Source organism: Phalacrocorax carbo, chromosome 1, assembly GCF_963921805.1.
Source record: "Phalacrocorax carbo chromosome 1, bPhaCar2.1, whole genome shotgun sequence".
NCBI classification, from domain to species: Eukaryota; Metazoa; Chordata; class Aves; order Suliformes; family Phalacrocoracidae; genus Phalacrocorax; species Phalacrocorax carbo.
In genome coordinates, this window is record NC_087513.1 from 79,638,739 (window position 1) to 79,662,308 (window position 23,570).

The 23,570-nt window shown below is 47.4% G+C and overlaps 1 long non-coding RNA gene across 2 annotated transcripts in view; it reads right to left on the bottom strand.

The window, feature by feature from the left end:
* The window catches only part of LOC135315183 (uncharacterized), a 29,684-nt gene extending 6,832 nt beyond the window's left edge, over nucleotides 1–22,852 (bottom strand). The window contains exons 1-2 of one of the 2 annotated variants that reach the window (XR_010374622.1): nucleotides 22,521–22,852; nucleotides 1,162–1,367 (exon numbers count right to left, since the gene is read on the bottom strand). This is a non-coding gene — a long non-coding RNA (uncharacterized LOC135315183). The remainder of the gene's footprint in view (nucleotides 1–1,161; nucleotides 1,368–22,520) is intronic. The other variant, XR_010374620.1, reaches the window with a different exon arrangement.
* Nucleotides 22,853–23,570: the final 718 nt, after the last annotated feature.

Consider the following 23,570-nt stretch of genomic DNA (forward strand, 5'->3'; position numbering starts at 1 on the left):
ATCAGCAAGCAAGACTAGTTAACAGGCAACCAAATTACACGTGGCCAGGACTTCACCCAGCAGTGGGTTCACATAGTCCAACCCACTGCTGAAATTTCCTCAATATTACGCAGAATGGGAGGAAAACGGGCCAGGCAGATCTGCCATTCCAGTGCTAACAATTTCATGTATGAAGCGACACCTTTGGTTTGCTAAAGCCAATGGAAATTAGGGCTGTGCAATACAGAGATCTGAGTGGTGTCCACAGAAAATATCCTACCCAGGAAAAATTGAGGGTTTGCTACAAAAATGAAACTTAACCCCCACAACAACTTCCTCAACCAAGCCAATTCCCACTCTGGAGTGAAAAACGTAATAATTTGTTTTGATGGTACTTTGCAGAGACCTGGCTTCAGTGCTGTCATCCATCGGCTCCCAGCACAGATGAACTGACAGCACAAAATCAGCCTCAGACCCAATTATCAAGGACTTATGCGTCCCAGGTTGTCAAGTCATGTGTTTTCCAATTAGAAGAGGTTCATTAGAAATGTTTTCACACCGAAGGGTAAGTCTGGTGTGCAAAACGATAGGTTTCATAAAATTAAGCCAAGACCGTCTCAAGACATAAGAACATATGACCCAATTTCCAAAAGGCCTCATTAATCCACAGTTTTCACTGAAGTCAACGGAAATTTGGAATTTCATCTGGAAATTGGACTGCTCCTTTAGGCTCTTACATCCATTGAGTCTTCATTTGTGCACATTATTAAGGGTACCTTGCATTGCTTTTTCTAAATGGCTCAGATCTAGCAGCTTTGCAGTTTTCCTTGCCTAACGTCAAGGCCCCGCCACGTCTGCATGCTCAGACAGCCTCTGCTGCAGTCTTTGCAGGAGCCGGGCTTGGGGAGCGGTGCTCAGGAGTGGGCAAGGGACTGGGGAAACCACACCCCTTGGAAAACCTCAGCACAAGGACTGGTCTCCACAGAAGGAGACCACAAGGTTTCTTGTGGTCTCACAAGCTGGAGCAAACCACAAGTGCCACCTGAGATACCCAAGACATCTGCACAGGCCTGGTGGGACATGCTGGAGACGTGCGTCCTTCTGTTTTCACAAACGCTTCTGGTTTGGGAAGGGGAGGTAACAAAGGCACACTAGCAAGGAAGGGTAAAGTAAGCCTTTTACCTTCATGACAGGTGACCCAATAGAGATGTTTTTCAGTGATGTTTGATGAAGAAATGGCAAGTTGCCTTGCAATGAACTTGGCTCTCGTGCTCCAGACCATCAGCAAAATGGTTGCGGGGGGGTGGCGGTGTCCCCTAAGTGCAGCATCTGTGGCTGAAGCAGATGTACGCAGCATGGGAAGGGATGGAGGGAGAGACACCTGGTCCCTGTTGAAAAGCAAACAACAGAGCACAGCTACGGGTGCGAGGCACTGACTGGAAAAGGGTATAAATATTTATCCGAGAGAATTTTAGAAAGAAGGAAGCATTTTTCATTCAGTTGTAAGTCTTTCAGGAAATTATTCATTTTTCCAATGAAAACATTTTGTTTAAATTCAAAACAACTGTTTTTCTCCTGGCTTTTGTTTACAAAAGAAGGAAGAGTTTCAGATCTGCCCTTTTTCATCTGTGCTCCACAAAATGTCAACCAAGCCTCACATCTTGGGTTGAGAAATCATTTTTCAGAAAGAAAAGAAGGGGGAAAAAACAAAAGAGAAAGTGCTGTGAGACTTTGCTGAGCAGCTGTAGCTGCTGCTGCGGAGAGGAGGGCAGAGAGATCCTGCTCTCTCCACCTGTTGGAGATGGGCGTGAGGTTATTTGTCATGAGCTCGTTAGAGCCAAAGGCTGACTGCCAGAAAAGCAAAGGGGAAAAACAATTGATTCACCTCTTCAAGAGCCATTTAAGCAGTCCTAGTCAGAAAATCAGCATCTTCTGTCTCTAGTTCACTCCTACTTTTCCACTTTGCTACTTTTTATTTCAGGCAGACGCCTCTTGTGGGTTCCAGCCACATGGGGTCTCTATGCAATGTGTGAGCTATTTCCAGTCCACAAAATAACTGTCCTGTCATCTTTTGCTCTTTCATCTCCCATTTCAGCATCCCTAGGAAGCCACAAAAAAAAAAAGTCACAGGCCTTGCGTTATGACTGAGGGCCAGTAACCTGGTCTGTCGCTAAGCCCCGCTTCCCCAAGGAGTTCATTCCTCAGAGGTGACATCTGCCCCATCCTCCACTGGTTCTCAAACCAAGAGGCGTTACCTCCGGCTTCACAGATTATCTCAGCTGTTGTGGTAAGAATGACCAATCAAGACAAACTATTTGGTTGTAATTTAAATCTTGTAAGTTCTGGAAAAAACCACAAAATTTAAATTAAATCACGGGCCACGGACACAGGAGCTGTCCCTGAGCCACCTTTTGCATCCGTGAACATTAACAGTGTCTTAACATGCACCTAAGCTGAGAACACATCACAGTAAATCCATCTGAATACAGGAACAAATGTGCCTGTCTGGGAAAGAAGAGGTGTCGGCCCACCAGCAAGCATAAGTTGTTGCAAACCAGCAGGAGACAACACACAGCTTCCAAGAGCAGCTGCAGGAACAAGAAGCACACGCAGCTGTGACTGAGGCTAACGTGGGGGGGGGGGGGCAGGCGAAAGGACAAAAATATGGTAGAGAACCAGCGTCCCAGTTCTGACTGCTCCTGTGACCCCTTCTCTGGCTCACGCTAATTGACAGCACAGAGCCTCTCTCCCACATCTTCAGCCACAAGCATTAGTCTGGTAAACCCATGTCCTCCCACGTGTTCCCACCACCCTCCCAGTGCCGACACCAGCCCTTTGGCAACCACCCTGCAAAGTGACCTAGGTGACAATAACCTGGACAGAAAGATGAGGCCGGTTTTCAGCCACTTCACCTCCATGATCTGACTCAGCACCCAACTGTGCAAACAGCAATGCTGCTGCAAGATGGACAGCGGAAACATGCATCCCCGAAGTGGGGAGAAGACCTCAGTCTGCTTAAAGCAATTGGGAAACCACAGCCCACCTAGACACCCCACTTGGGCCAGCTCTGTAACCATCTACTTCCCACAGAGTTCCATGCTGCCATTTTCTTTGCATTTTATGTCATCTAACCACCTGTCCCTACCCAACACAGCTCCACAGCGATTCACTTTCAAGCAAATCCGGTTGGAAAACTGAATTCCTGGGTCCTGGCACAGTCTTTGCACACAGCAGAACTAGTGGCTGTCCTGCTATTTGAGCAAGTGCAGGCAGCTGGCTGATGTGCTTCAGAAGAGCTTGTATGTGCACAGCTCTCTGAGGCTTTCAACAGCAGCCCTCACCATTTATTTTCACCCTTTCAGTTATGCCCCCCTGCAGTTGTTCTTCACAACCATTTGAGAGCAGCCAACAAACCCAACAGGTCTGCTTCAAAAGAGCTTATAGCTTCTCTGTCTGAGGGTTAATGCCTTTCGTGGCCAGGCAGAGGAATGCGACTGGGGCAGAGGAACACCAAAGACACAAGCAGCAGCATGGGGCACTCCCATGGTTTGCACGGGAAGCCCCGGTTCCCATGGCCAGACCCTGTCGTCTTCCAAAGGCGCTGCCCCTTTACTCACCAGGGAGCGCCACATCTCCCCAGGCAACACTGTTGCCCTCCACCGGTGGTCTTCTGTGGCAAGACCACCCTACATGTAGGCTTTAGAGAGAAGCCCCATCCTTTCAAGATAAAAATCCACCAGAGAGTTCACTTCAGTACAAGTTACATCTGATTATCCAAATCACATCACAGTCTCCCGGCTGCTTCCTTGGCATTGCGACATGCGCTTCCAACACCTTCCAAAAACCATCCCTTTTGTCTTGGATAAGGAATTAGCCACAGAAGTAACCACCTCCACACAAGACTGCTGTAATTCTCAGGCTCTGGAATCCCCAGGGTATTCTCTTGCCAGTTCCCACCAATATTTTGATCTTGAGAGCCTCAGTGAAGATGAGCTAGGGGAAGACAATGGGTGTTGCAAGCTAGACGGGTGTAGTTCTGCTCACAGAGGCAGCGGGTACTTTCCTAATGTCCCCAGTTGCCCCTGAGCAATTCCCTCTCCCCTTGAACCCTTCTGGTCCTTCACTGCATGGTGAAGTCCAAGAAAAACACCAAGGGGATTTTGGGGGTGGGGGGTGTTCAGTGTTGTTGTTTAGCATCATGTGAGGAGCTCCCATTGCCACAGCCTCATGTGGTGGCAGCTGCCTCCAGAAATCCCCTAAGAAATCCCCACTTGTTCGTGTGGGCAGCACGCAGGCAGCAGAGCCATGCCACGCTGAGACCTCCGGCCTGAGCGTTTCTCCTGGTCTGCACCCCAGCACCTCCTAAATTTGACTTAGTCAAGCACACGATGAATCACTTTGCCCAGCCAACAACACAACCAAATAGCCCTGGCTTGTGGTCCCTCTTCTCTGTTTCTTCCCCAAAACGTTCATGTTTATTAATTTAATTTAACCTTGCAGGCTGCTTAGGGTTTTTTCCGCCCTTGCACAGAAACTACACTAGGTGTGCAGACTCTGCTTGTGTTTATAGTCAACAATTTCAGTCTCCTCTTCTGAGCCCTACAGAAAAGCACAAACACTTGCCAAAGACAAATTATTTTCATTCTCTTCCCTCTCCCTACAAGGAGGTGAGAAGGATATTGCAATAGGTGTTGTACTCCCCACCCACATTTTTTTTCTCACTGCCAAACATATTGCATCGGGAACAATTAGGAAATTCTCTTTGTGTGGGCCCTTAAACTATATATAAAATGCAGAAATATTTCTCTTCTTAAAAAACAAACAAACCAAAAAAACACCTCCTGTATGATCTTTGGACCAGCTTTCAGGGAACTGAGGAACCCTACTAGTGGGACAGCTACACCACAGATGCAGAGCTCATGTCCCAGCCTTAGGAAGGGAGAAAAGAATCCTCAGGGGCTGTTTATTCTATCAAGGAGACGAAAATACACGGAAAAAGAACTTTTTGAAAGTTACAGCTGCACGCACTCACCGCAGAAGGAGATTGCGGAAAATATAGCCTAGGTCTGCAACAACAACTGGTTCTGCCAGCACTGGCGTGTTGTTCCCCAAAGCACCTTCCCAGGAAGCAGAACCCTATAACTCAGTGTCATAAACTGGCACAGCAAGAATGAAACCAGATTAGCATTCATCTAACACCTGAACCGAGGTGGGAACCGCGACATCCATTACCACCACTGCACGCCGAAGCACAAACTCAGCAGACGTGAGAGCCCAGCTAAGATCAGCGTGTGGCGCTTATCAGCCAGACTGAAAGCAGCAAGTGACCGTTCATATCCAGACATTCGGACAGGTGCAGGCAGTGCCCTTCCAAAGCAACATCCTCGGCTAGATGAGGTGCTTCAGCTGCGATCTGAGCTGTGTCTTGGGATGTATGGCCCAGACAAAGAAGACTGCATGCATAATCCTCTGTATGCAGTTGCAGCAAATATTTCAAACAGTAGCTTAATTTTGTTTCATGCAGTTACTCTTTAATGCTGGTTAGTACTCAGCCCTGTCCTGCACACCCATACAGAGCATACGCTAGCTCCCACTGCCACCCTGTCCATGCACAGCAGGGCTTCACAGGAGTTTCAGTTACCAGTAGCTGAACTGCAGGGCTGGAAGTTCATACTCTTGGGGTCTAACTGGAGTCAGTAACTCCAGCGGCATGGGGCCATGGTCTGGGTGTGGACTGCCAGGAACTGCAAGGGGAGTGGGATGCATTGACTAGGTCCAGCTGGAGGTGAGGCCAGAGAGACAACATTTAGCCCAGCCCTGCATCCAGGACCCCCCAGGAGATTCACATCTTGTGTCCTGATTGGAGTTAGGTTTTGTTCAGAATCAGATAGGTATGAGATCTTTGTTGCAGAGCTACGGCTGTGATGAGGTGGAGCTGAGCACTGCAGAAGCCCTTGCCTGCTGCTCAAGTGCCTCCACTTCCAGCCCCTTGCTGAGGACAGAGCCCAGGAGCCTTCACCCCCAAGCTGCCGTGCCTGCACCAGATCGTACCCACCGAGGGCCCTCCGGGGTCCCACGCTTCTCCGACTCCAACGTGCCCCCACCCAGCACTGCTGGCAGCAGCAGTGGCTCCAGCAAGTAGCAGACACCCATCTATCACAGTGGCTTATCACTTTCTTTCCTCTGACACAAAGTAAAATGTTCCCCACCTTGCTGCCAGCAACCCTAACCACATCACAAACAAGGGGGAATCTACAGAAGTATTCAAAACATCTGGATGTTGTGCCACCATGGCAATTAAATCCATGCTCACTTTCTCACATAGCGCCTGGAGGGAAACCGACTGCACGGCGGGGCAGAGGAGGACATGCTGTGGTAATCTTGGCTGCCTCATAGCCCAGCTCCATGTTGCAACCTCTGAAACCATCCCTAGTGGCAGACATTGCCCCAGGAGCCCAGTCCACCCTCTCCAGGGCGGGGTCCCTCTCTTTAGAGGACAAACCATGCCAGAAATGGCACCCATGCGGGACTGCAATGCCCAGGGCTGCCTTTCCTGGTACCCACCTTTAGCTGCTTTTTTGGAGCTGAGGCAGAGCAGCAGCTGAGCAGGGCTGGGGTAGGGGAATGTCCTCCTAGGCATGGACAGGAGGTTCATGCTTTAAGAGAGGGCTGTGCCATGCCTGGCTCCTCTCCCCAGCCCGGCTGAGACCCTGGCTCCAGAGCTGTGGCTGGTGCCTCGAGGAGGCACGGGCAGGCGTCCCACCCTGGGCGAGGGAGGACAGTAGTACAGCTGAGGTGCTTCAAGCAGTCTCCCCCTTGCAGCCTGGCAGAACAGGTCCGTCGGCTCCTTCTTTCCTTGTGTGCACAGCAGAGTGAGCTCTTACAGCCACCCTGCCTGGGGCCAGGGGGTACCTGCTTGACAATGGCACCCCCCATGGAAAGTTTCCCATGGATCTTGTCTCCGTCACAAAAAAGTGAGTTTGCCACAGCGTGACCGCTCTGTAGCAATGCCTCGACTTGGGTGGCATCTTAGAGGGCACGAGGTGGGTTTCTGCCAGCCCTTTGGGCAGCCCAGGTGTGCTGCCCGCGTCTCTGCTGCCTGTGCTGCCTGCGGCGTGGTATGGCTGGCCCAGGGGAGCAGCTGAGCTGTCCGATGCCCAGACTTTCCATCCCATACATTTCAGGCTCCTGCCTGGAACCAGCCCCAAGAAGTCTGCTTGGAAATTCCCCATCACCACCACCACTGCCCGCTTTTATTTTCCGCTTCAGAAGCACAGCAGAAAAGCAACTGCAAAAGGGGCATTTAATCAATCATAGTTCGATGCCCAATCTTTTCTATCACCTGCACCAAATTTCCAGGGAGGGAGTCGAGGAGGAGAAGAACAATGCTGCCCTGAAGCCAGGGAAGAGACTCCTGATGGAGGGCTTCACAGACGCTCCCCAGCACACTTGCTGCCTGTTACCCATGAACAAAATGCCAAGCCAGCATCCGAATGTAGCTCGCGTTACCTCCCTGTGTCTCACCCTTAGGCTCCCGTTGCTTTCAGTGCCTTTGGACAAGGCACATACTATCGATTATCTTTGCAGCAGAAGCTTCTAGTTTATTTGCAGCCCACAAATACCTTTTTGTTCCAGCTGATTTCACTACTTGGTAGAAATACACTCTTTGCAGCCCGGGTAATCTTGGCTTTATGTGGATGTGTGGTGCCTAATAAAACAGGGCCCTGCTTACTCACTGGAGTTCCTAGAAGTTCATTGAATAGAAATAAAAAACAATTTGGCAACTTGGCTACCAGGCTACAGGCTGCCGGCCAGTTTACAAATCAGTAACCAACTAAATGAGACTAAAATCCTTTGCCTGGGTTCAGCTGGATGAACTATTTTTGTGAAGCCTGTATTTTCTGGGAAAATGGCATTTCAGATGGACTGACAAGAACTGCAAGTTCAGGTCAAGTGAAGCAAATAGTTCCAGCTGAAAAAAAGCAGCAAAAAAATTTATAGCATTGAGAAAGTTTAACCTGGCATACTCAAAAATTATTTGTTCCAGAAATGTCAAATAGAAACTTTCTGACTTTTCCCTTCAGGATGGAAATTTTCATTTAAAAACTGACCTAAATTTATAAAAGGAAGTTATTAAATAACAGGACTAGGAAGGAGACTACACCACTCTGGAGCATGTAGAGCATTTCAAGATAATAAGAAATATTTGGGCTTCTTTTTTCATTTTTCTAGGGTTAAAATATCCTGATCTTCTTTGCCTTGAGCCAGCACTTCTCCCCAAAACATTCCCCTTAGCCACTGAGCAAAAAGAGGATCACCTCTCCACCGGGTTTTGCAAACATTAAGAACAGCTTGTGGCACATCTTCGAGATAAGTACTTTTGTTGTGGACAACGAGGACTACAGAGAAATGACTCGATATATTCAGGGACTTATAAAGGTCAAGGAGAGTCAGAAGTAAAGTCTAAATCTTTAGATCCTCATTTTCTTGTCAGTAATATAGTGGATGTCACTGTCTGCAATGCTTTTTTCTCCTGCTAAATGATCACTTAACTCTCTTCCCCGGGTCCATTTGAGGAATGTTTTAGAGTCGCAGCATTATCAGCATGGGAAAGTGAAACGCAGAGAGATTTTTTTGAGCTGCGTTTACATAATAAGCAGCCTGCAAATTTGGGGCGCCTGTGTTTTTGGCTGCCTGACTTCAGATACCCGCAGCCTGATTTGCATGAGTATTAGGCACCCAGAACTCCTACTGAGATCAAAAAACCAATTCAGTGCCTCTGCAAAAGCAGGTTGTGGCATCCAAAACCAGAGGCACGCAAACTCAGTGCATTCTTCCAAAATCTGGGTCCGCACCCCTGGTCCGAGGCAGCCACTGAGTCAAACGCGGAGTTCAGCCTCAGCAGATTCCTGGCAGAATCCAACATAATTTCTACTTCTACAAAAATCCAGCAAAACCCCTCCTGCCTGTTGTCCACTGCTCTCTGCTTGCTTTTTCAGCAATGACTTGAGGCATTTCTCCTAGAGCCTGGAAGTACTAAAATTGCTCCACACTTGCTACGGGCCACCTATATGTGCATACCCATATATAAGCACAAGAGCAGCTGGTTTAGAGTGGACACCACGAGGTTTTTGCTGAGGAACAGATATGCACCGAAGTTGAACAAGGAGCCCATTTCTTCCATGGGCTTTCGCCGTGCCACAAGGTGGGTGCTGACCACACTTGGCAGCCCCAGGGTGCTCATGCTCTCTGTGCTCAACACCCCTCCATCAGAAAACCACAGCAAGCGGAGGTAAGTGTAGGCAACATGCCACCACTCTGTCGCCAGAAGGAAAAGAAAGACTATTTAGCAACACTTCCTGCTTTTCTGGGAGCAAGGTGGGCTTCAGAACATTCTGCACCAGCTGTTTGCAGCACCTACCTGTGGGGTTTAGCTTGGTTTTTTTTGTTTTTTTAAAGTGGATGGAGGCATCTGTATTTGGCTTGGAGAAGGAGCATACATTGCCAGAGTTTGGAAAAGGCAATGTCATGCCCAGGTAGTTAGCCTAACAACAGCTGGGCTCAGTCCAGCTGTGGCAGAACTGCTGGGTGGTTGCTTTCATGTGCTTTTCGTTTCATGTTCATCACCCTGGCATCCGAGCAGTTTGCATCTTGGTTTAGCAAAGGTTTAACCACAAGAGCTCGCTCTCCTTGTGAGGAGGGGGAAGGGCGAGAGGCTGAGTGGTTTGCAGAGGGTGGGGTACAGAAATGAGCTGAGCAGATTTCATCTAGCCTTGTTTTCGACTCTGATGTTCATCAAACGCAGCTCGATAGGCAGGCAAATCTGCTGCAGCCCATGGAAATGCAGTGGCGGGGTCATCACACGGGGACGGCCGTCCCTGGGGGAGCTGTGCCAGGCTGGGCTCCAGCCACAGGTGCCAATGACGCTGCAGAGGGACGATTTCTGAAGATGCTCAGCAACTTTGCACCCTTTGCCTTTGTCGCAGGCAGCGTTAAAAGCCACAGTTCCCTTTGGAAGAGGCATGACAGACAGAAAGCCCAGAAAGGGAGTTAAGAAAAGAAATCTAATCATTTATAAAAAGCAGCTTAGCCCAGGTGGCCACAGGTACTCTGACAATCTGTTCTGGGCAAAAACTGTATTTCCTGCAAGTTCTTTCACTTATGTCAGTCTGTGTTTCAAATCAGCTTTGACACAACCTTGGTGACAAAGGCTTTGAAGTCTGAACTAAATGTGCTACAGAGATCATTATTCATAACCACTCAGATGGAGAGGGAATATTTTCCTTTTGAAAGGTCCTGCCAAACCTGTCCTGTGCTTTGTTTGTTTTCAGAGGCACTGTGGTCATTCTTTGGGAGGAAAGAGGATGGAGGAAAGAAAGGCCGATAACAGTCTGGCAGGGAACAGCCTTCAAAAATCACTGATCAAAAATTTACTAATTAAGAAAGTACAGGGACCATCCCAGCTGGAAACCGCTGCTTCATGTGGACTCCATCTAAAGGGCCTTCACGCAGAACCTTCCCCAGGGAGCAGTCTTGAACCCAACTCTGTGATACCTTCATTGGTACCTATTTTACTGAGTTAAGCTGCAGTACTTTGTAGGTCAGTGGCTCTGTTTGCAGAGGCAGGGTGCAACCCAAACAGTGAGTGTTTGCACACTTGGAGAGCACAAATCCAAGTCAGTCCGCAAGGAGAACAGTAATCATCTAGGATTTTATAGTACAGGGGTTGGCAGGGATGGGGCTGTATCCATAGGTCTTCAGAATGTCTTTGAAGATACGTAATTTTTACATAGCAGTTATGAGAATGAGTTTTGTCTAAAGTTTCATTTCAAATGCCCTGGGGCCCAACCTGCTCCTGCTAAAGTCCCTGGAGAGACTCCAAGGCAGCAAGCTGAGACCCTTGCTTTCTGTGCCTACTCTTCTTTCAGTGCCTTTCCTCTGTTTGTTTGTCCTCCACTATTGCCTTTTTGGCTTTTTTTTCCCCCTTTCTGAATATTTCTGTTGCTGGGTTCAACTAAACCTCCCTCTGGCACAGTGGCGCTCCTTAAAATGTCACTGTTTGTTTCCTGAACCCACCCTCTTCTCTTCTCTGGATTTGTCTCTCTCCTCAAGCTTTTAATATCACCACTGGGCCTTCTCTCCCAGTCTTCCATTTGGTATAATTTCAAAAGCATTGTTCCTTCATGGTGACTTCTACCTGCCTGCCTACTTACAAACACTTCTCTGATAAACATCATATTGCCTGCTGCTGCTCTCTTCTCCTCTTTTCCTTCAGTGTCTCTTCTGTATTTATCTTTCCTCCACTTCCACTTCTTAAGTTCAGTTCTGCCTCAGGATCTCTGCATTCTTCCCACTTCCTCATCGCATCCTCTGTTTTTCCTTTCCTAGCCACATCACCCCAATCTCCTCCTCCTCATCATCTCCCATCAGTTTCTCTCCTCCTTCCCCCCTTCATATCAGCACCAGCCTTTCTTTCTGCTACACACATAATTCCCCAACACTTTCTTTCTCAGAGAAGGAGCTGGACATAGAGAAGAAGGGGAAGGAGCCTCAGGGGGATAATTTTATTACCTAAGTTAGATAAATAAGCTCCCTATGCAGTCAGTGGAGACAGTGTAGGACAACTTAGGAGGTTTATTAGATGTCGTCTTCCTTTATTGACTCTGTAGGGAGCCTAACTCACTCACCTAATTTAGTAGCCTGAAATTAATGAAGCCACATGAATATCCTCTGCACAATCCCACTTTTGTTTAGACTCGTGAAGGAGAGAGGAAAGGACGAGGTATCAATGACACACAGATGCTATTAGCCAGTGACTACGCAGCCTCAGCTGCTGGCATACCTCGTAGGCTCTGGTAGGGTGTGAAGAGAGGGGACTTTTCAGAGATCTAAAGGAGAGGAAAATGGTTTTGCAAATGTCTGGCGGGGAGTGTCTTCTAGCCAGGATGGGCCTCAGGGCTGTGAGAGCCAGGCCACCTTTGAAAAAGGGCCATGGGGGATAGGTCTGTTAGACAAGAAGGGCAGGGTCAGCCAGCTCTTGAGGGACCTGAAAAGTAAAAGTGGGGAGGAGTCATCCAGCAGAAGGAATCAAACAGATGAGCAATGTGGTGGTCAAAGTGGAGAGCCAAAAAAGGAGGTTTTAGCACCATATTGTTTAGGAGGCTTGAGATGATCAGCATCACAGGCACCCAGGCTACTGTAATAGCAGTGAAGGAAGGTGAGCGATACCAAGGGCCCATGTCTAGTTTTTCATTGTGTTGGCTGACAGAGAAGGAGATGCTGGATTTGAGACATGATACAAGCAGAAGCCCCAGGAATCGAAAACAGCCTGGATGCTGGAGTCCAGTGAGACAGCTGAATCAAAGATGAACAGCTTGCTACTTTGATTCCCCACTCTGGGGACCTCCCAAGACCATCTGCGCACCTGGGTATACCTCTAATATTTCCTTTGCTTTATTTCCTACATCCCCACCAGGTCCTGTGCTACAGCTGCTCTTTTAACACCTAGTTTGTGTTCACTGACTACAGAGCTGAACAGAGTAAGACACTGCATCTGCTTCAGGGTCATAAAATATTGCTCTGAACAGGATACTGGTCAGGAACCTATTCTCTAGCTTCCCATATTTTTCATGTTGTTTGCCTTAACAAGCCCACTGAAAACTCCCAAGCATTTGGGTGAGTGAAAAGTAATATTAATCTGGGACAACATAACGGCTGGAGGACAGAGGGGTAGGAAGCTCAAAGGCTGTGCACCCGTTCACAGCTGATGTCTTTATTCTAACTGCAATTTCTTCAGATGACTTCCAGGGCTATTAGGTAACATTCACTTGCCAAAGCCAAAAAATCTTTTTTGAAATGACCAAACCCACTCTTATCCTTTACTGAGAACCACTTGCAGCTTTTGTCTTTTCACCCATGTAGAAGTGGAAGCATTAAATTTTCTTTTTTTTTTTTTTCCCTGAAAAAGAACCCCCCGAGTCCAGCTTTTCCCCAAGATCTGACAATACAGAGAACGAGAAGGGTGGTGGGAGGGCTCTCAATAGTGAATAAACATGGGAATATTCCAAACTAATAAAAAGCCAAGAGGTGCAAGAGGACAAATATCATGGAAACTATGGACATTTCAAAAGACAATCAGTCTTTGCTCTGGGAAAAAAGAAAGCAAGATTCTTAAAGGTTTCCCAGGGTAAGTGTTTTTCCTCCCACCCTGCTATTTTCCCTCCCCCTCAGCAATGCTATACAAGCACCTTGCCGTGTCGAAAGTACCAAGCATCTGGGAAAGGACAATGCATCCAAAGTGACTCCAGAATAAAACAAGAAAAACCTTTCAGCACAAGGACTTGTGGAGGTGGGGGCAGAACAAAAAGCACGAACGCCCTGTGAGAGATTGGAGGAGAAGCTGCTTTGAATGCACCAAGAGAAGGAGCCCTCACCCTTCTTTACAAGGCTTTCTCAATGTAGTCACAAAGCTGCTCTCTGACTTCCAGTCCTGCGAATTTCCACTCCAGCCTCGCTGTTTATAACCAGTACACAAAGCCCTTATCTTCCAAGCACAGCTTTAGATTATAGAGAGGGCATGCCATCAAGAGAGACTGTCAAGGCTAATGAGCACTGGGTTAAACCAGTGCTGCAGCAACGGGACACCGCTTGAGGAGCTGCTCAGCAGCGAAGCTGGGTTTTCAGCACATCCAGATGCACATTTATGTCTGTTTTTCCCCTCTCCCTGTTGCTCCTGTTGCTCTGAAGCTACAGCTTGACCACCTGATCTCCGAATCTCTAGGCAACAATAAAAGCCTTTGAAGGAACGCAGTGTTTGCTGTTTTCGATGGGAAAGCCCTTGCACAGATGGGAGGCACGTGCTTTTAAAAACATTGCGGCTGTAAACTTTTTTGGTGTGTACATGTCTTTGTTCTGATCTTTTTGTATGGATAACAGGACTTTTAAGCACTCCAGTTAAATAACCAGGGCAATTCACATTCTGGCAGCCAATTTTAATGGCATATGCAATTGACTCACATAACCTACGTGGGAACTTATAAAAGCCATGTGCCCCCACGAAGAACACTGAGCTTCTTCCCAATGCAGTAAAGAAGGAGCACCCCACTGAGATGGCACCCACAAATCCAAGAAGACAACATTTGGCCCTATGTTTTGACATTATCCAGACAGAAAGTGAGAATTTCCATCAAAGCTATTGCTTACTCTGAGAAAAAACCTCCCATTCCCTCTGTGCTCTAAGGTTACTGCTTCATAGCACGGATTAGGGAAGGTAAAGTTGGTAGAGTGGAATAAAAGAGCAACCTGGGAATAAATTAGTCTATCATCAGTATAAATGGAAGGCAGCTTAAGACTGTTGAATGTGGAAATCACAAACAGCCTCGTACATACTTTTCTGTTCATATCATACACTCAGATAAATGGAAAGTGATCTTTTGCATCATACTACCCCCGCCTATCCAATGCAGTCATTTCCTCTAATAAACTTCCTAGTGCTTTGTGTGGTCAAGTGTTAGATGTCCCCAAGGGATGAAGTTTCCACCACTTCCTTGCAAGGCATTGCACATCTCTCCATCAAGGAGATTCTTGATATTCAGTTAAATCCTTCTTTTCTCGGTGCACTCCCACTACTCCTGATAATCCCACTGCATACAGCCTAAAGTAAGTCTGTTTAGCATTTACTTCTTTCTGATACTGGCGACAGTTACCGAATTCCTTCTTTTTCATCTTTTGATTACTTTATGGAGAAAAATTATGGGAGAGCATTTTCACAGACAACCTCCCCCCCCCTTCTTTTCTTTTTTTGTTGCTGTTCTTGAACCCCCTCTGGCATGTCTCTGTCTGGCTAGAAGTGCAGTACGCAGGACTGAGGGCAATATTCCACATGCTCTGCCTTCCCACATGTAAGAGGGTGCCTTCCCACACATGGCCTGCTTCTGCAGCTTGAGAAATATCACTTCCAATCAGCTAGCCGCTATCATTCCTAGATCTCCTCAACGCTACTTGTTCCTGCTGCATATTTGAGTTTCAAGTTGTTTTTCTCCAGTTTGCATTCTTCCAAGTTGGAACTTGCATTGTTGTTTTCCAACCATTCTTTAATCTCTCTTGAATTGCTTCATATCACTTTCCTGTCTATAAGCGTGTTCACAGTCTTTCCCAGTGCAACATTGTTGTGTCTTTCAATTCTCGTAAAAAAATTAAAAAGAATGTATACAGAAACCACACAGGCATCAGAATACCTGCAGTGAATGACCACATTTGCACAACACACAAGATCTAGGTATGGTCCCCCTCTACTGCTCTGCTTGTTTTCTAAAACTCAAACCACCACTAAAGGGCTCACAAACCATTTAAGAGAATACTTCCCAACTGCAAGTGCCAGCAGTCATCCATCACCCATGGATTTCACCAAAGTGCTGCTTACTCTGTTTTGCATGGGGAAGCCACCTCCATCCCCACTAAGACTGCATTATAACAGTGTAAGGACGCTCATGTCGATAGAGCTCATTTCCATAAATTTACAATACAAAGTTTAGGAATAAAAACTGGGTGTTTGCCGCAGAACATGTTGAGTCAGCCTGAATTTATCCCTGAAACCTGTGGTATGTGATTACACACCCACTCCACACCAGCCTGCTGCCAGACCACCACGTTACCACAGTCCAGTCCTGGTGTTGCAGACTGGCCTTGACCTGGTGGCCGAGATGACCATCTGGGACTAATCTGAGTGGGGTCAGTGTGAATTTGACCCCTGATGACAGAAGCTGAGACTCCCCAAAGGAGAGGTGACGCATGCAGCTGCACACTAACTGTAACAGCCTCGCTGCATGTGTGTGCAGAACTTGCTGCAGCTCCAGTCGTGCAAAGCACTCAAGGCAAAATCAGACCAGGTTACCTTCCACTGCTCTCCCAAAAAAGTGTTTTCATCTCTTAAAACATAAAGGTAACCTCAGTCATGTCACATTTCTTTCAGGATTAGTATTTTGAGGTCTTCTGAGCACCTCTGCCAACAGACAACATAAACTATTAAAGCAGATTACACATCTGTTTCTGCCTTTCTGGAACACCAGCTTACCAATAAAAGCACTTCTTGTCACATGTAAGCAGAGGACTCAGCCAGGCTGGCACGCCTTTGTACTCAGCACCTTAACTGTAGAGAGCATGCCTCAGAATAATTACAATGCTAGGTCTCCAGCTTGAAAACCCTTCAGGTATTACTTCCCGCAAACAAGTAGCACCTTTAAGGAGAGATTATGCACAGGCACAGAGCAAATCACATGCTTGGTATGACTATGGTGCAATTTGTCAGTTGTATGCATATACTGAAACTAGCTTTGCATTTGGTTCCTGCTAGCAGTGTAGAAGTGGCAATGCAGTGCTGAGATGCTAATGAGATACCTGGGTGGCAGGGAGATCCACGTGGCCACACACCAGCAGATTCGTAGCACGGTCTCCTCAGAGCCACTCCTGAAAGTGCTCCAATCTGCAGCCCCAGCAGCACAGATGTACCCTACCTCAGTGGCTACTGTCTGGCTGAGCCTAGGGGAGAGCCATGGGTAGCTTCAGAGTGGTCCAGGGTAAGCAGCTCAATTTTACTGTTCACAGCAATACAATTCCAGTGGAAAATTTCTAGATATTCACCCATTTAAGTTAAAACCACTGCCTGAAATAGGTCTGTACTTGTGTCATAGATTACAATTAGAAACCCTGGGCAGGAGAACAAAGTAAGTTTTCTGGGCACACAGTTCCAGAGGTAGCTGCTTCCCCAGCTGGCAGGCAGAGGGACTTTTGCTGCTTTGCCTTGCCGTGGTCTATTTGATGAGCACCGTTACTCGTAGCTTGCCACCCGCCTCTCCTTTATCACCTGACAGGGTCCTGTGAGCATCACCTTGGCAATTATTCTTGAGAAGGAAGCACGAAGTAGTGGCTTTATTGATTTTTCATCTTCTTTCTTTTTTTTTTTTTTTCTTTTTTTGTGTGTGGGGGAAGAGAGGTCTACGTGTAAAAGAAAGCATCTGTGTAAAACACGTGCACTCCCTTCTGTTTGTCATTCGTGGCGCAAGTCTCGGAGCCCAGAGGAGGCTGGGCTTCAATGAAGCTCTCACGGTGCGCTTCCTCATGGCCAGCCGAACAGATTTTTGCAGCGAGTTGGCCACCGCCAGGCAGCAAGTTCAGAAATGACACTGCTTTCAGTTCAATTTCACAGGCACACTGAGAAAAAGGATCCTAAGGACGTGAGATTTACAGGCAAGCAAAATAGGAGCCAGCTTTCTCCTTCCCTCCTTCCCTTTCCCCAGGGGCCCCCAGGGCTCTCCTCAGGCTGCTGTCCTGCTGTCCCTGCTTTCATGCTTTTTTCTTCTAGGTGATCTCCACAGTGCCCTTGCTGGCTGAGGCATTGATGGAGAAGCTTCAGTGCTTTTCTCCCCAGGAGATGAGCATGCCAGCCCAAGGGGCCTGGGAAAGTAATCCTTGCTGACTGTGAAGCAGTCACATGCTTCTGGGGGACTGGTTTTATGCTGGAGGTGGTGGGGTGGTTTGCTCATTTACTTCTTTCCTATCTTTTCCTCTTCTTTTTCAATTTCTTATTTATCTTTCCTTCCAGAACCCTTAAAACTGTGCAGCTCCTTACCAGTGGAGGCCTCCAGCTCTGGAGTAGAGCATAATAGCCGAAGAGCAACGCTATCAGTTTGGAGCCAGCATTGAGGAGAAATATGTAGACCAGCAGGAAGTCTATACAGAAGCAAACCAAACACAGACACCCAGCCTGAGAATCGGCCAGGACAGTACCTTTGGACTCGTGCTCCTACACTTTTTTTTTTTCCTTCTTTTTTTTTTGTTAATAAAATCACCAGGAAATGTTTTTTTACCACATGTGGGCAAAGCAACATCAGCTTGCACCCGGGCAGGAAAACCTTCGGCAGCCTAGCATCTCCCCCACACCGCGCTGTGGAGGTGCTGGCAGAGTGCACAGTACCACCTACCGCTTAATGGGATCACTGCCTGAAATGGCTTCAGCAGCCTGTCCTTGGAGGCTTCCTGTCCACACTCTGATCCAGCCCAACACGGCTTAACTTCTGACAGGATCACAGCACAGGGACGCACATGCCTGCAGGCAAATAATCACACCAGAGGCTGCAACATGACAGTGCCGAGAATTAACCTAACCACCAAGCCTACTTTAGGTGCATCTCTCTGTCATCTTGCAGCTCCCAGAATTAATGAACTTCGCAGTGCAGCATGACGGGCACGTAAGCGGGATCATTCATACCCACCTCACATCCGCAACGAGACGGATCAAAGCAACATGCTGTGCGGAGGTGCTTGTGCCCATCTGCCAGCCTACCTGCGACAGGCAGCGCGGAGACCAGCGGCACAACAATGTAAAGGGACCGAGTGTGAACCAGGAGGCCAAGGCTATAGCAAAATGGAAGACAGCACATTAACAATGCAGCACTGATCTTCCCTAGCAGCCTTGGCCGCTGATTTATAGAGCCAGCACAATTCACTTATCCAGGCTACCTTCGTATTATTGTTATTAATTATTATGAGTTTTTTTGGCAGGGATGGGGAAGCTTGCCTGATTAAAAATAGCTTTGGGGATGGCAGCTGGCAGAGTCACAATGAGAGAAGGAGCCAGCTCCAGATCTTTTTTCAAAGAACGTTTTCTTAGCAAGTAATTGGGTGCAATCAAGTGCAGAGATAAATAGTAGCACTTCCCAAGGTGTAGCTCAAGGCTCTGATCCTGCCAGTTGTGGTTTGCTGGCAAATATTCAGGGAGGCCAAAGACCTGCTTAAGTCTCTGCAGACTTTCTGGCAGGACCAGTGTCCAACTTCTTTGCAAGGCTGGAGAGAAGAGATTTTTCTACACAGACCAGGACCCCTTAGGAGGGTGGGCTTTCAGATGTACAGAATACATCACAACAGTATCAAAAACATGCAGTGTTAAGGGCTGAGAATCTGTTTCCCTGCATGCACGTGCATCTTCCCTCTTTGTGACTGACGCATGTGTATTTCAGCAGGGTCCTCATCTGCATGCTCCAAGCAGCTTCCACAGCTTTCTCACTTTGCATTCTGCATTCAATCAAGTTTCCTCAAACGAAAATGAAAATTAGCAGGAGGCTGAAGAACCAACACTCTAACTGAACAGTGAGTGTGCTGAGAGCTGGAACTTCGCTTTTCTCTTTTACCCATTTTTGATGTCCACTGACCATTTTACGGCAGATCCTTACCCCCCATTTCCAGTTCACGCCAGTACACATCAGACCTCCACCTGAACACAACTCTGAGCTTGTCTCTATGGTCACAGACATTCTGATTTCCTCCACCTGATCTACCAGAGTGATGTTGCAAGGATGGCTCTCAAGCAGTTTGAGCGAGGTGGTGCTTAAACTACAGGACTGTGCTAGTAGGTTTTGGCTAGTGGGATCCAAGACCTTTGCTGCAGGACTGAGCAAGCCAACTTTCCAGCATCCAAGTGCTTCACTTCCAGCCAAGCCAGATTGCAGCAGGACTTCTGGAGAGCTGCCCTTATTAGAAGCCTTTGAACTTCTCATGGAGGTCTCTGCTGCCACCACCGCAGTTGGCTCTTGGAAGCATTTGCTTCTTGCGGCTCTTGGGCGCATGAAAATAGCGTTATGGAGTCCCACAGATCAAGAGGGCTGCCCTAGCTTTAATATGTTTCTTTCGAATGTGTTTCTGTGCTCACTTCCGGGAAAGTTTTGGCAATCTGTGAAGCTCTTTCTTTGGAAAACATTTCACACTGTGTCATTAGGTGAAAATGGCCTCCAGAACATTTATACCAAATACCAAATACCAAAGCATTTGCCCCCATATCCTATTGACAGGAGGAAACTGCCTCACTGCTTCCTTTTTTTTTTTTTTCACCCCGGTATGTATGATGAAAACATCTGAAACTGTTCACATTTATATAGGCAGATTTGGCAGCCTTTTGAGATTTAGTTGGACTGTGACATACAATTTCATTTTGGAGCTCGCTTGCTTCCTGAATATGCACTCTGTAATCAGACGAAGTTTTAGCAGCTCAGACAGAAAGCACGGCCGCTGCGGTTAGCCTGTGCTGACAATAGGCAGGTGCTCGTTGCTGTAAACCAATGCAGCTACACTCAAATCAATAAACCACAACAATTTATACTTGCTGAAGTTCCGGCCCCATATTTTGATTTTTTTTTTACTGTTTTCTTTTCTTCCTTTGCCGTTTTAGCACATTTGCTCACGATCCCCTCCACCAAACAGCACATCATGCCAGGGACAGGCTGAGCCCTGAGTCAGAGCAGAGAGTGCCATCTACTGAAACCTAAATTTTCCATGACCGGTTTCTCCCCCCCGCCCCACATCCCCCCCAGCTTCCTCCAGGGCCTGGGATACACTTCCAAAAGACACAAAAGAGCAGGAAAGAGGATTTAAGTTGTTTATAAGGCCATCACCCCTATTTTAACAGGCAAAACCTCAGGGAGGGGGTAAGAAGGGGATTTGTTTTCCAGGTTTTTAGTCTGCCCTAAGCAGAAAAGTACACAAAGAGAGAAAAAAGTCCCGGCTCAAAAAACATTTCCTTTTAAATGGCATGATATGCCTTTAAGGGGAAGGTAGCAGGCAACGATCCATCTTCACCACATACAGACTTGCCTTGTTCTTCCATTTCTGGCTGAGTGATAAAATGCTAAATGTCATTTCCTGTATCGGTGGTTAACCGCTAGATGCTGGATCAGAGATTTACCAGAAGTGCAATATTCAGAAGTGGACCTGCTGCTTTCAATAACCCTTTCTTGCACCCTGTGGGAACCATTTAACCTTTGAAAGAGAGAGGGGGGGAAAAAAAAAGCCAAACATAAATACCCTGGATTTGGGTAGGGAGATAAGTCTTGAGCTTTGTGCCAGTGGCTCGAACTTGGTACAGGCAGTCATAGGGCTAAATCCTTCCCTGGCCCCAGCCTGGCACAACACTGAGGCTTGTGAGAAAGCGAAGCAATGACGTGGGTTGCTTCTGAGCCCTCGGTTCTATTGTCAGCAACTGGAGATCAGGCACTGGGGGATGCGGCTCTTTGTTTTGTACTGATTTTCTTCTACTAAAAGCCAGCGTATTTAGCAAACAGACTGGCACTGTAATCCGAAACACGTACTCCCTACCAGCCCTTACCTTCCATTTATTTTACACTGCAGAGCCAAGCAGTTTATCTGCCCAGGCTGTATCCATTTTATTACCATCATCACAGTCAGTTACGGGGTTGAGGGGATTAAAAATCATTTTGGGAAGAGCAGCTGGGAGAGTTTGGAGCAGATAAGGAAATTTCAGTTGAGGCTACATTTCCAAAGGCTGAATTCTGAACATGTGGTTGTGCAATTGCCTGTGCAAATATAGAGTTATTTTCCTAATTACATAATATTTGTAAAGCACTCAGAACATAAAATGGCTAAGCACACATCAAGAAATACTAGTTAGAGAAAGTTGTGGCCAAATATTGGTGACTAGTGTCTAGAAATAATAGAAGCAAGTCCTTTGGACATACACCTGATGCCTAACCTGCCTACGCGTGGCTCTTGGTTGCAGCAACACCCCTCGCTTTAGCCTCTGGCCTTTGTATCATCACAGTATTCCTGCTCTCTAAAGAGCTCAAACAACCCAGCTCAGTTGGAGAACGCCCTTTTTCAGGGTGGGGAATGGCTCTGCCTTTGCTGTGTGCATGTGTCTCGCGCGACAGAGCCCTTGTCCCTGAAGGCAGTCTGCAGGCAGTACTGCAAGTCAAATAATAAATAGTAATAACCTCAGAGTTGAGGCACCTCACTCCTTTCTTCCTCAGCCAACAGGAAACCCCCACATCTCTTCTGTCATTACAATTTACTTATTTGCACTGCAGCAGCACCCAGCTGACTCAGTTGTGAACCTGAACCCAGCCATGCTAGATGCTCTGCAAAACACTCTGTGGCCACATAGTCCCTCCCTCACAGAGCTGATGCTCAGACATGAAAGGGAAACGCTCCCCGCATCCCCGCCAGGCACACCTTGACCGCTGCTACCAGTGCCCTACATGGAGTTCAGTTCCCGAAGCACAGGCACAAGGAGGCAACAGGAATTCTACAGTTCAGATCCTGGGTTTTCCTGGCAAACAAGGGAAGAGAACGGTATTTGCACAGCACAGCTCACATTCCTCTTGAGCAGTATCCGCTGGCCGCTGAGCAGTGATAAACAAAGCAGTGCTGAGTCCAGAGGAGAGGCTTTCTGTGCCGCTCAGGGAAAAACTGGGGTGGTGGAAGATCCAAGAAGATTCCCCCAAAAGGCAACATGTTTTTTTTCTTCACTCCAAAAGTCACAGGAAATCTCCAGATTACTCATCCTTTCCCAGGAACCCTGGCTGGAAAAAAATCAAGGGGCCTCACTATTTTCCTACAAACACACACACACATATGCACACACACAAAGGAGCCCTGCAAAGACCTTAACACCAGCTGTGCTTGCCCTTGCCAGAACTTCCTGAATCCACCCCCGTTTACCCTAGCTTGCCAAGCAATGCAAATATTTGAGAGGCCACCTCGTTTCCGCAGCGTCTGATGTAAAAATCCGCATCGGATCCAAGCAGTAAAGGCCGTGACTCACAGCTACTCAGCAGCCAGAAGTCCTGTCAGGCAGGCCAAACTTTTATATAGCAGGAGGTCACTGGAACACACTCTGGCTCACCTCTCTCATCGATCAAAAGAGCACAACCACTCAGAAACATCTCTTGCTTGCCTTCCCTTTTTAAAGTCAAATGCTAAGAAGCTGCTTCCTAGTAGGCAGAGAACAGGATGACATAGATATGGTATCTTGGGGAAAGAAAATGAAGTTTTGTCTCAGCAACTGCTGAAACTTACAGCACAAAAGAATTCTGCCGTCGAACCCGGAGACTGCAGCCAAGAGAAACTTGAGTCAGAAGACCTGATTTCAGTTCCTGCCTCCGCTACTGCCCTGCCGTTTGATCGTGGGTTAGTCACTTAACTGCCCCTGGAAATAAAGTCCTCCTCTGATGACTGCTGCTTGGGAGCAGCCCGGGCATCGGCAATAACGTGGAAGATCCAGGTGACATCTGCAGCCGAGTGCCAGAAAGGGGAGAAAATAACAGCATGTTGCTGCAATGTCTACATGGAAGATGGGTGGTGAGGAAGGAGCAAGTTGCTTTCATAGCTATCGTGGTGTTAAAAGAGACTTAAACTGGGGACACCTCTCTCCCCCAGATAAACATACATTGGGAATGTAGATCTGGGCTTCCAATACACTGCACGAGCAAGAGATGCCTCATCACAGAGCCCCCCCAGGATGTGACTTGCCTTTCACAGTTTAAGGGTCAAGTCTTTGACCACATCAGCAATCCCACACATCCAGGAACCATGAATCAGGGCTTCAGAAGTCACAAGTCTGACTTCAGCTTCCCAAAGTTTCCAAAGAATGCCCTTGCATACTTTTTCTGTTTTTATAGGAGCACCCAGATTATTTTCCATATTTAATTGACTCCAGAAGCCGAAACTAATGATCTGTTTGTCAGGGCGTCTTGTTTATACCTCAGGATTGTACTGGTTTTAAGTCAGTTCATGGAAGACTGAGAACA